This window comes from Leuciscus leuciscus, assembly GCF_965113295.1.
Source record: "Leuciscus leuciscus genome assembly, chromosome: 11".
NCBI lineage: Eukaryota > Metazoa > Chordata > Actinopteri > Cypriniformes > Leuciscidae > Leuciscus > Leuciscus leuciscus.
The window spans coordinates 3,895,450-3,907,977 of record NC_138735.1 but is presented as its reverse complement, the minus strand read 5'-3'; positions in this window follow the sequence as shown (position 1 = coordinate 3,907,977).

The following is a 12,528-nucleotide window of genomic DNA, read 5'->3' as shown; positions in this document are numbered from 1 at the left end:
CTGCTAGTCCCAAATAACCTAGATTCCCTGGTTCCATCCGTGGTCCTAGACCTCCCTTTTCTGCTGGTCCCATCCAGCATTCATGCTTCCCTGGTTTCAGTCCAGTTACCTCATCCTTTCTCCTCCACTGGTTTCTAGTGATGGGAAGTTCGGATCAAAATACTGACTCTCTTGTTCGATCTTGTTCATCAAAATGAACTAATCTTTTTTCGAGTCATTTCGTTCATTTAAGGGGCTTTAAATGTTATACTTTTAAAGGGTAACTAAACCCCTGGTCAGAGCCTGACTCCACCCACTGGCATATTTGAAAAATGCTGGAAAAGTAGGCAGAGCCCAGTGGAGAGGGGGCGTGCATCTGAGATGTATCTCTCTGCAGGCAAGGGCGTGGTTATCTGGTACCCTCTGATGTCAGAGTGTACCACAACTTCCAATAGGAAAATTCAACTGCAGTAGCCACTGTTCAACCTGAAGAGGGCAGCACTCAGACGTTTTTACACCATATTTAGTCAAATTAAAATACTTTAAACACAAATGTCAAAAAAATTACTTGAATCAATGAACAGCACTAATAAAGCCCCATTCTTACAGATCATTAACTAAAAAAAGTTGGTTTAGGGTTTAGTTACCCTTTAACTGGCAAATTCCCCGAACACATCCATCTATGCAATTTTGATCATATTCTGAATTAAGAAATCATTATATTGCAGTCAAAAATAATTTACAGGGAACATAAATAATTACTTTACCTTCCGAGTCTTTCGTAAATTTTTCACATGACGGACGCAATGAGCGGATCGTTCATGAACGACTCATCACTACTGGTTTCGTGCAGTCCCCATGCCATAACTCCTCCTCAGCCCCTCTGCTCCATTGACCTGACCACAGTCTCCTGACCAGCCACTTCCACTGTGGTTTTATGCATAAATAAAACGACTACTGAATAAGCATATAGTGAAACATGGAACAGATAAGTTTAAATGTCTAAAGCAGGGGTCAACCTTATTTCATTTCAGAGCTGCTTTTTAAAAATGAAAGTGGCTGAGATTTACTCATAATACTACGTAATTTTTGGGGTTAAAAATAATAAAAAAAAAATTTTTTGAGCAAGTATATAACCAGCCAGTGTTCAAAACTATCTGCTTGCCTTAGCTCAATTCAAAACGGTAAGCTTGTAATAATGTTTTTTATTCCAGTGGTACTGGTGGATTTCCGCGGGAAGTCTTTGCGTCATTACGTCACATCTTTACACATAAAGAAGAGTCTCCGCTAGTAGGCTATGTTGCGTGTGAGAATGTTGGAGGTGGAGATTTATAGCCTTTTCTCACAGCACTTGAAATCATTAAACTTATCAATTTGATGGCAGGTCCAGAAAGGTTCAAACGACATTCACCAGTGACAACTGGAGATTCACCCGTTGTAAAATGCAAAAGACTTCGGAGTGGCTACAGAAAAAAAGAGACTGCAATCGGGCCCATGCGAAAACAACGATAAATATTGGAAGGGTATTAAATGTAGTCACGCAATGCTGATGTTGTTAACATTAACAATTTGAGAACAAAGTATAATTTGGTCATACTTTCAACAAGTAGAATCTGTGATTCCGAATGCCAGTATCCACACCACCAGCACAGATTGAAAGCTGCACATTCTCCTCAAAACATTGGATTCATCCGTGCTGTGCCATGCCGAGGCACATCGACACGTAGGTCCCTATCTTGCACCCAGCGCAACTGACTTTGTACACTGTATCAAACACTTTGTACAATGTATCATTCCTATTTTGCACCCGATGTACAGCGGACTTTTCTCTTCACAGACGCATGTCGGTAAATAAAGGAATGAACTTGCGCTCCCGGGGGCGGTTCAGCGAAAACAGATGGCGTGTTCCGGCGCAAAAGTTCCCTGGTGTTATTTTGCAGTTCCAGAAAACAATTCCGCCACAGACCAGGAAAAACCTATAAACCTAACGCGTTTTCAGTGGCGCGTTCAGATGCTACTTTAAGGGCGCATGCTTGGCCATAATGTAGTGTGTGCACAAGGCGCATATGCTTTGCTTCCCTCATCTACACACAGCAGTTGTCATTTTTGCAAACCATACATAATTACAAGGAAAAAATTCCACATGAGGGAAATTGTTGTGGTGTCAATGAAGATGTGAAAAAATAGGCATAAATCTATCTTACACATTTACCAAAATTATTATACGCCTGTTTAACCTAAGCTTATTTGGGTGGGTTTCTCCCATCCCCATACAATGTCACTTCTCTGTCTTTTACGGCCCTAACGAGAACGTCGGTCTCCTCAGCTGTGAACCGCTCCTGGCGTGGCAAATCCGCCGTTATAATAGCAATCCGCCATGGAACTTCAGACCAACCCATTTTAGATTTGCGTCGAGTTATATCACATAGTTTGTTCTGCGAGATCCTCCCACAAAGTTGCTTGCGTTTCGCGTTTGATACTTGCGTTTCAGATCGTTAAAATAGGGCCCGTAAAGTTTATAATTCCGTGAATAACTGCAATTGCAGATTTCGAACAGAGATGGCGACAAAGAGGAAAAACTACGGACTGCAGCTTTAAGTCTATTAAATAATGCATCATAACTCTCAAATTAGCAACAATCCAAACTGGTATTCACCTGAAAGAGTTTTTATACTCACGCCACCCTTTAATGTCAGAGGGGGAAAAACAGAATCAGATTATACAGTTTGTGGAAAACAGTACTTTGCAAATGATACTGTAGTTGTCTACTACCCAACAATATGACTTTTGTGTGAAGAAAGAGATCACCATACTCAGCAGAAAGCTCATCAAGAAACAGTTTAAAGCATCTGTGTTGTTTGGACTTTGCGCAAATTGAGTTGATAATCTGAACAACCAGTGCAATGACATGATCAAAGTGCATAACCTTACTGCAGATTGCCTGCTGATGAATGATGCAATGATAGTTCAGAAATTCAGTTAAATCTGGGTCGTTCTTGCAATGTGCAATAAATCCAGAGTGTTCAAGGGGCAATCGTTTTTCCATGCACACAGTACTTCTTGAAAATGTTGTAGAGGTCGACTCCTCTGGTCGTAGTTTTCAGAGGAAACAATGTCAAAAACTCCTCTTTGGTGGAAAAATCATCAAAAACAATCCGTATGAAAGCAGCCAACAAGTCCACTGATTCATCTCATCTACACCTTTCCATGCCCCATTCTAATTGTCCCATCGCACCTGAAGCCAGCAAGGAAATGTCTCGGTTACGTATGTAACCCTCGTTCCCTGAGTACAGGGAACAGAGACGTGTCGTCGGGGGAGTTCCCTGACAAATTGGAATCACGCTAGGGAGCCAATTGCCTTCGAGAGAAATAAAAACGAGCCAATGGACATTGGCATGCAAGATTTGCATTCCGCGACCCGCCTACCAGTGCGGGTATAAAGGCGGAAGTAATAAAACGCCATGGTGCTGGCCCCTTCCAGCGCCCAGCTAAGCTACCCTGCAGCAGTTTCTAGAATAAGTTGCGGGAGCTAGCTAGGGAATCAAACTGCTGTTCCGCAAGACCCACTCAGTGGATATTGGATAACACTGGGAAAGCGTGCCCTATCCCATTAAAAGGGGGGGGGGGGGGCTGTGGAAGCCCAGCCTGCCTGAGGAAGGCCTGGAATACTCATTTGTACTAGCCCGGTGGGATAGTGAAACATATGGCAGTCCCTGAGGTAGTCCTAATCCGAGGAAAGTGGGTGCGTACTCAAAAGGGACGACAGAACGAGTCTGTCAAGGGGAAGACACGGCTGAACAGCACGTGGCATCATGGGTCACCGTAGAGACTACTAAAAAACACCCAGTCTACTAGCAACTGCTTACTAGAGGTAGTACACCTGGCGCCGGGCGGTCCGCCACGCCTGGCACCGGAGGAGAGATGGAGGAACTCACGAGGCTAACCGACGTTGGGTGCCAACGGAGCAAAAGACGCACGTATCTGGCCGAGAGGCGGAGTGGCGTAGCAAGACGACACAACCTATTCCCTCGCACCAGTGGCCGTAGCGAGTACTCGGGAGGAAACAGGTTCCACACGTAGCCTATAGAATCTAGCGAACGTGTTCGGTGTCGCCCAGCCCGCAGATCTACAGATGTCTGTCAGTGAGGCGCCTTGAGCCAAAGCCCAGGAAGTGGCAACACCTCTAGTAGAGTGAGCGTGCAACCTGGGAGGACAAGGCTCACCCAAAGACTCATACGCTCGGGTGATAGCATTCACTAACCAGTGGGCTAACCTGGTTACTAACCTGGGACAGCCTCCCTCTTCTGCTGGCCTCCGTAACAGACAAAGAGCTGATCTAAGGTCCTGATCTATACATCCAAGATGGCGCCGCGGATGGCTGCCTCGGTGTGGAGCTCTCCAGTTATTGTGTTGTTTTTGTTGGTTTGTTCTGCGTTTAGTCATTCTTTTCCTATCAGTTTCACCAAAGACGAACTACTGGACATTAGGAAACACACACCAGACAACTTTTTTACAGATTTTGATTTCTCAGACGTTTTACTGGACATTCTCGTCGGAGGGGCAGCGGTGTTGTTCAAACGCGCGGTCAGACGCAAACGCGGGAAGCGCGCTGGCGCGCTGGTTAAACTCCGCGAGCGCGGCCTCCGCACTGCACTCCCCAGTATTCATCTTGCGAATTTCCGATCTCTTCCTAACAAAATGGACGAACTTCTTCTCCTCACCCACACTAACAAGGATTTTTTAAACTCCGCTGCTCTGTGCTTCACTGAAACCTGGCTGAGTGAAGCCATACCGGACAACGCACTACATCTGCCGGGCTTTCAGCTGTTCCGAGCGGATCGCATCGCGGAACTAACGGGGAAAACGAGAGGTGGTGGATTGTGTTTCTACATTAACGAAAGTTGGTGTTCAGATGTAACAACACTGAAGAAGATGTGCTCTCCTAATTTAGAGGCACATTTCATAAACTGTAAACCTTTCTACTCGCCGCGGGAGTTTTCCTCATTCATTCTCGCGAATGTTTACATTCCTCCAGACGCGTGTGTGAGCGCGGCGATACAACAGCTGGCTGAACATATAGCTGAAATGGAACAAAGGTACCCAGACTCTCTTTTAATCATTCTTGGGGATTTTAACAAAGCAAATCTCTCCCGTGAACTGCCAAAATACAGACAGCATGTTACATGTCCTACCAGAGACAGTAATATATTGGACCACTGTTACACCACGATAAAGAATGCGTATCACTCCGTCCCACGGGCAGCTTTGGGGCTCTCTGATCATTGTTTGGTTCATCTTATACCGACCTACAGGCAGAAACTGAAATCAGCTAAACCTGTAATAAGGACTGTAAAAAGATGGACCAACGAAGCAGAGCAGGATCTACAGGCCTGCTTCGATTGCACTGATTGGACTGTTTTTGAAGCTGCAGCCACCGATCTGGATGAGCTCACAGATACTGTAACATCATATATCAGTTTCTGTGAGGATACATGCATTCCTACCAGGACATTCTTATCATTCACTAATGATAAACCATGGTTTACTGGGAAACTCAAACAGCTTCGTCATGCCAAAGAGGATGCTTACAGAAGTGGGGATAAAATCTTGTATAACCAGGCCAGAAACAGACTGACAAAGGAGATCAGAGTTGCTAAAAGAAGCTACTCTGAAAAGCTGAAAAACCAGTTTTCAGCCAACGACCCGGCATCAGTCTGGAGAGGCCTGAGGAACATCACCAACTACAAATCACCATCCCCCCGATCTGTGGAGAATCAACAACTGGCTGACACTCTCAATGCATTCTATTGCAGGTTTGAGAAGCCCAGACTCACACCTCACACCCGCTCTGATGTGCACTTCACACATCCACCATCACCTCCTGCAACCCCTCTCCTCCCCCCTTCTGCCATCCAACCTGAGCTTAAAGGGACACTTCACCCATTTGCATTAAGCTTTGTATTGTTAGAAACCCAGTCATATATTATAATAAATGTGGATTTTTCATCAATTTTTCCATGAGATGGGAGAAATAAGGATTTAAGTGTTTTACTTCCTGCTTATTATGACGTAAAAATCATCATTTTGCGTCATAATAAGCAGGAAGTCACATTTCATTGAAAAGTGTAGAGACTACAGACACTCGTTCCTCATCTTTCCCAGGGGGCGGGAACCGCTCACGCTACAGGCCTATTACAGATCAGTGGGTGGGACTTGACTTTCTGAAAACTAAAAGCAATATCCTCCATCTTGTTTGGAAGCTAAGCTAACAGGCGCTGTGGAGACAGATGTAAAGTTATGACAATAGCGGAGGAGAGTGCTCAATATGATATAGAGGAAGAGGATTTCAGAAGTCTGATGCTTGAATCAGGTGTATGTGGCTACCTTTACAAGCCGCATTATAGCGAAGAGCAGCCGAGGCAGAAGACCTGCCTGCCGCGGACGAGGAGCCCGGACTGGCTCGGGTTAGGGCGGACTGGTGGCGCCGGTGATCTCACTATGCAACTACGAACCGCTACGAACACAGAGATAGAGTCCGACTGTGGCAAAGAATTTCAACAATGACAACTTCTCCTGGATGAAATCTCTGAATCAGACGAGGACACGGACGTTTGTGTTGTGAATCAGACGAGGACACGGACGTTTGTGTTGTGAATCAGACGAGGACACGGACGTTTGTGTTGTGAATCAGACGAGGACACGGACGTTTGTGTTGTGAATCAGACGAGGACACGGACGTTTGTGTTGTGAATCAGACGAGGACACGGACGTTTGTGTTGTGAATCAGACGAGGACACGGACGTTTATGTTGTGAATCAGACGAGGACACGGACGTTTGTGTTGTGAACTATCCTAGTTTCGCACCGCATCTGACTGAACATCCAGGTAACGTTACAATGCAATAATTCACCACTTCGAAAGAAATACAAATGAAGAGTAATTCACTAATGAGTTCGCCAACTAACTAGACATTTTGTGTGAAATTAATTTCAAGCTCTGGTGGTAGCTAGCCTTGTAGACGGAAGAGTTATTTCTCTTAGGCAGATATGCGCTTTCTGGATTAGTGGGAGTGGCTTGCGCAGCTGTGCAATGTGGTGCATTGTGGGAGTTGGTGTCTTTCATACAAATGCGTCCTGAAGTTACTTTCTTTCTTTCCTCGGCCAAGAAGGCACCAAATTCAAAATTAATTTTACATTTCGACTACATATATGACCCACTTTCAATAAAGATCAATGTTCCCATGGGTGAAGTGTCCCTTTAAGGTCTGTGTGGAGGACGTGAGCCGAGTCTTCAAAAAACAGAAGACTAGGAAAGCTTCAGGCCCAGACGGCATCTCATCTGCTTGTCTAAAAGCCTGCGCTGACCAACTGGCCCCAGTCTTCACGCAGATCTTCAACAGATCATTGGAGCAGTGTGAAGTTCCCTGCTGCTTCAAACGCTCCACTATCATTCCGGTTCCCAAAAAAACTAAAATCACTGGACTTAATGACTACAGACCTGTCGCTCTCACGTCTGTGGTCATGAAGTCGTTTGAAAGACTGGTGTTGGCCTATCTGAAGGACATCACTGGACCCCTTCTGGATCCCTTTCAGTTTGCTTACAGAGCAAACAGGTCTGTGGATGATGCAGTCAACATGGGACTGCACTATATCCTGCAACATCTTGACAGACCTGGGACTTATGCACGGATCTTATTTGTGGACTTCAGTTCGGCCTTCAATACCATCATCCCTGATCTTCTCACAGCCAAACTGACTCAGCTCTCCATGCCATCCTCAATCTGTCAGTGGATCTCCAGCTTCCTGACAGACCGGCAGCAGCGAGTGAGACTGGGGAAGCTCACATCCAGGACCCTCACCATCAGCACTGGCGCCCCCCAAGGGTGCGTTCTCTCCCCACTGCTCTTCTCCCTGTACACTAATGACTGCACTTCTAAAGACCCCTCTGTCAAGCTCCTGAAATTTGCAGACGACACCACCGTCATCGGTCTCATCCAAAATGGTGACGAGTCTGCTTACAGACTGGGGGTTGAACAGCTGGCTGTCTGGTGCAGCTATAACAACCTTGAGCTGAACACGCTCAAAACAGTGGAGATGATCATGGACTTCAGGAGAAAATCCCCAGCACTCCCCCCTCTCACCATCATGAACAGCACTGTGGAAGCAGTGGAGTCATTCAGGTTCCTGGGCTCTACCATCTCTCAGGACCTGAAGTGGGCAAATCACATTGACTCCATTGTGAAAAAGGCCCAGCAGAGACTGTACTTCCTTCGCCAGCTGAAGAAGTTCAATCTGCCACAGGAGCTGCTGATCCAGTTCTACTCAGCCGTCATTGAGTCTGTTTTAAGCACTTCCATCACTGTCTGGTTTGGTTCAGCTACCAAATCGGACATCAGGAGACTACAACGGACAGTCCGGACAGCAGAGAGGATTATTGGTGCCCCCCTGCCAACCCTCCAGGACCTGTACTCTTCCAGAGTGAGGAAGAGAGCAGGTAAAATCATCACAGACTCCACTCACCCTGGACACCCCCTGTTTGAACTGTTACCGTCAGGACGGCGACACAGATCACTGGCCACAAGAACATCCAGGCACAGGAACAGTTTCTTTCCACAGGCCATTTCCCTTCTGAACACTTAACATGCCCCCCAAGGCATATGCCTGCAAGTGCAATACTCCCACTGTCTAGTGCAATATTCTCTTAACTCAGGTGATATTTATATTTATATTTATATTATTCATACTACTCAAAATACTGTAAATATGTTCATAATCTGTAACATGCACTAGACTCCCACTGTCTAGTGTAATATTCTCTAACTCAGGTGATATTTATATTTATATTTATATTATTCATACTTCTCAAAATACTGTAAATATGTTCATAATCTGTAAATGTTTATTCAGACTAAACCCAACTGTGACCCCTTTTTTTACTTTTTATACTATTTTTTTTATTTTTATATATATTTTATTCTTAGAATTTGTATTACTATGTTTCTTGTTGTATTTGTATTTGTATATGTGCACTGGAAGCTTCAGTACCAAGAAAAATTCCTTGTGGGTGCAAGCACACTTGGCAATAAAGCTCTTTCTGATTCTGATTCTGATTCTGATTCTGAAGCTTTGCGTTCTGTCAATATAAACCCGCAGGGCGCGGACGGGACAGAGAAAAGCTAGGGCTGGGTCTGCCTCCTCCTGGGGCAGCGCTTGCAGGTTCACTACCTGATCCGCGAAGGGAGTGGTAGGAACCTTGGGCACATATCCGAGCCGGGGTCTCAATACAACGTAAAAAAATGCCTGGCCCGAACTCTAGGCACGATTCATCGACCGAAAATGCCTGCAGATCCCCGACCCTCTTGAAAAAGGCCAATGCTAACTGGAGCGCTGTCTTAATGGACAGGATATTAAGCTCTACTGTCAACAAAGGCTCAAAGGGAGGACTTTGAAGAGCTCTAAGTACCAGAGCTAGGTCCCAAGAGGGTACAGAGTGCAAAACATGAGGTGGAAGCACCCTTAAAGAACCTGATGATCAGGTCGTGCTTCCCCAAAGACTTACCTTCTACTGCATCGTGATGCGCCGCTATTGCAGCGACATACACTTTGAGGGTGGAGGGAGACAGCCTTCGCTCCAACCCATCTTGCAGGAAGGAAAGCATGACTCTGATCGGGCAAGTTCGGGGGTCCTCCTGACGGGAGGAACTACAATCGACGAACAGGTTCCACTTCAACGCATAGAGGTGCCTCGTAGAGGGGGCTCTAGCGGAAGTGATGGTGTCTACCACTGCCTGTGGTAGACCACCTAGAACCTCCGCGTCCCGTCCAGGAACCAGACATGGAGTTTCCAGAGGTCAGGACGCGGGGGCCATAGAGTGCCCCGTCTCTGAGAAAGGAGGTCCTTCCTCAGAGGAATTGGCCAAGGAGGGGCTGTCGCGAGGAGCAATCCGGAGCACGAGGCGGCTCCGGAGGCTCCACCGGGACAGCCAATGGCAACAAGCTACTAGAGGAGTGAGAAGCCCGTGAGGATCTTTCACCAGACGGGACGTTCTTCACTGTAATCCTCATCCGCTCACCAACAGGAATCACCGAAGTAGCCGTCTGCCGAACTGAACCGGCAGACGAACTAGATCGGGGATTCGCTGAAGGGACTCCCCCATGTTTCAGGGTTCTCAGTCTTGAACGCAGCATCGCCAGAGTCATGTTCCCGCAATGAGAACATAACTCGTTCACAAACGCTGCCTCAGCGTGCCCTAAGCCCAAACACGAGATGCAGTGCTTATGACCATCTTCCTGAGGGAAGAAGTCGACCGCATCCAGAAACGCACGGGTGAAACGACATCCTGAAAAGGACGCGAAACACCCGCAAGCTCTTTTAGAAAGAATGTACTCTGTACGTGCCGAAGCACCGAGGGACCACCGCGGCAGACACGACGGGGAAACTGCAAGCCCTTGTGCTGCACTCACCCGTTACCAGCCGTGAAAACGGCTCTTTTTTGACGCAATGTTTACTTCCGCCTTTATACCCGTGTTGGTAGGCGGGTCGCGGAATGCAAATCTTGCATGCCAATGTCCATTGGCTAGTTTTTATTTCTCTCGAAGGCAATTGGCTCCATAGTGTGATCCCAATTCGTCACGGAACTCCCCCGACGACACGTCGGAGTTCCCAGGATGAAAGGGAACTCTCCTTGCCACGGTGTTGGCATTGAGCTAGACACCAGCGATAGAAGACATAATTTCCGTCTTGCTTTTGTGTTTCTTGAATAAAGTTTTAGCCACCACTGTCATCTCTTCCTTCACCATGGCACCTTCTGTGTTTTATCAAAATGTGCGCCACTTTAAATGACTCCTCCGTAATAGCATTTCCTCTCTTTATCGTTTTGGTGAATAAAGATTGCTGTTTTTGTAGTGTTGCTTTCAGCTGTTTTACCTTTTCAGTCCTTACACTTTTTACCCACAGCAATACTAGACCTGCAAATTAGGTACACACATCTTTCACCTACATTCGTAAAGAAAAACTCACTTTCCCATTCTTCATGAAAATAGTATGTTTTTTTTTTCTTGTTTTTTTTGTCTTGTAGCCTTGTAAGCGTGATGTCATGTTTGATGGAAACATTGACATTGTATAGGTAGATGTTTTTTTTTTATATTGTTGGTTGTGATTCTGTTATATAATGAATTACATCTGCATGTTCATAAATAAATATAAATAACTTCAGCCAATATGTCAAATAAATAATTTGCACTGGAGGGTTGGGACACACGTCTATATTGCCTCACTCTGATTGGATAAAAAGAACGTCTTGGCGAGCTACCTTCAATCAGGCCACAAGTTACTGGTAGCTCGCGAGCGACGTGTTGGAGACCCCCTGGTCTAAAGCATGATAAGAACCATATAAATTTAGTTCTTTAGTTATAAAGTAAAAGTACTTTATTATAGTCAAGTCAAGTCAAGTCATCTTCATTTATATAGCGCTTTTAACAATGTACATTGTTTCAAAGCAGCTTCACAGAGATAAACGTATAATTTAAGGTAACAGAGATTGTTTTGGCTTTACAGCGGTTCTTTAATAAAGTTATTTTCCAGCTAAAGTTAGTTTTGATTGATCCGCTTCCGTCGCAACGATCATTTGTAATTAAATTAGGGTCCGCTAAGACGACACCATTCTCTCTATACAGACTTTAAACGTGAACCTGTGATAAACGCTGATGGTGTTCACATGCGCATTAAGAATTGGTTCTATAGTTATGTGCATTTTAATATATGTGTGCAGGTTTGTAATTCCCTACAAACCAAGCCTGAACAAAGTACTGGTCTTTCCTACTGGTCAAATTTTGATACAGAATTTTATTTTATTTTGTCACTTCGGGGTAGGTACGCGAAACGAATTTTCCCGACAACGCTTTATCTGTAGTATGTTAAAGGGATCCTCCATAGGGAGAGAATAGTTGGCACTTCAGCTCTGCGTTGTCATCGGGTCCAGGCGAAGGTCCTTCGTCAGATCTGTGCAGTGTTGACAGAATTGACAGAGTTGCAGCTCTAAATTCACAAAAGAAGGCAAAAATGTTTTGCTGTGATGTTCCCGTAAATGCCCCCAAGTTTTTTCTACTTGTTTAGCCAGTTTTCTAGTATCTAAAACTCTCTGAATTTAAATTTGAAGGGTTTTTTAAACTTTTTTTTGTATACAAACTGTTCTAAAATTCTATTTTATTATTTATTTATTTATTTTAAAACTTCAGTATTACTTAATAATAATTTAAAATATAATCTAATTCATTTGATATTTTTTTGCATAAATGTGTTACATAAAATGACTAATGAATAAGCATATAGTAAAACATGGAACGGATACATTTAAATGTCTAAAGCGTGATAAGAACCATATAAATTGATTTAAAGGGCCCTATCTTACACCCGGTGCAATGCAGCGCGATGCAAGTGTTTTTTGCTAGTTTCAGTCCGACGCAGTTATCATTTTCACGTCCTGTGCCACGTTGTTTCAATAGCAATGCATTTGCGCCCATGGCGTGAGCGCAACTGGCATTTAAAGGG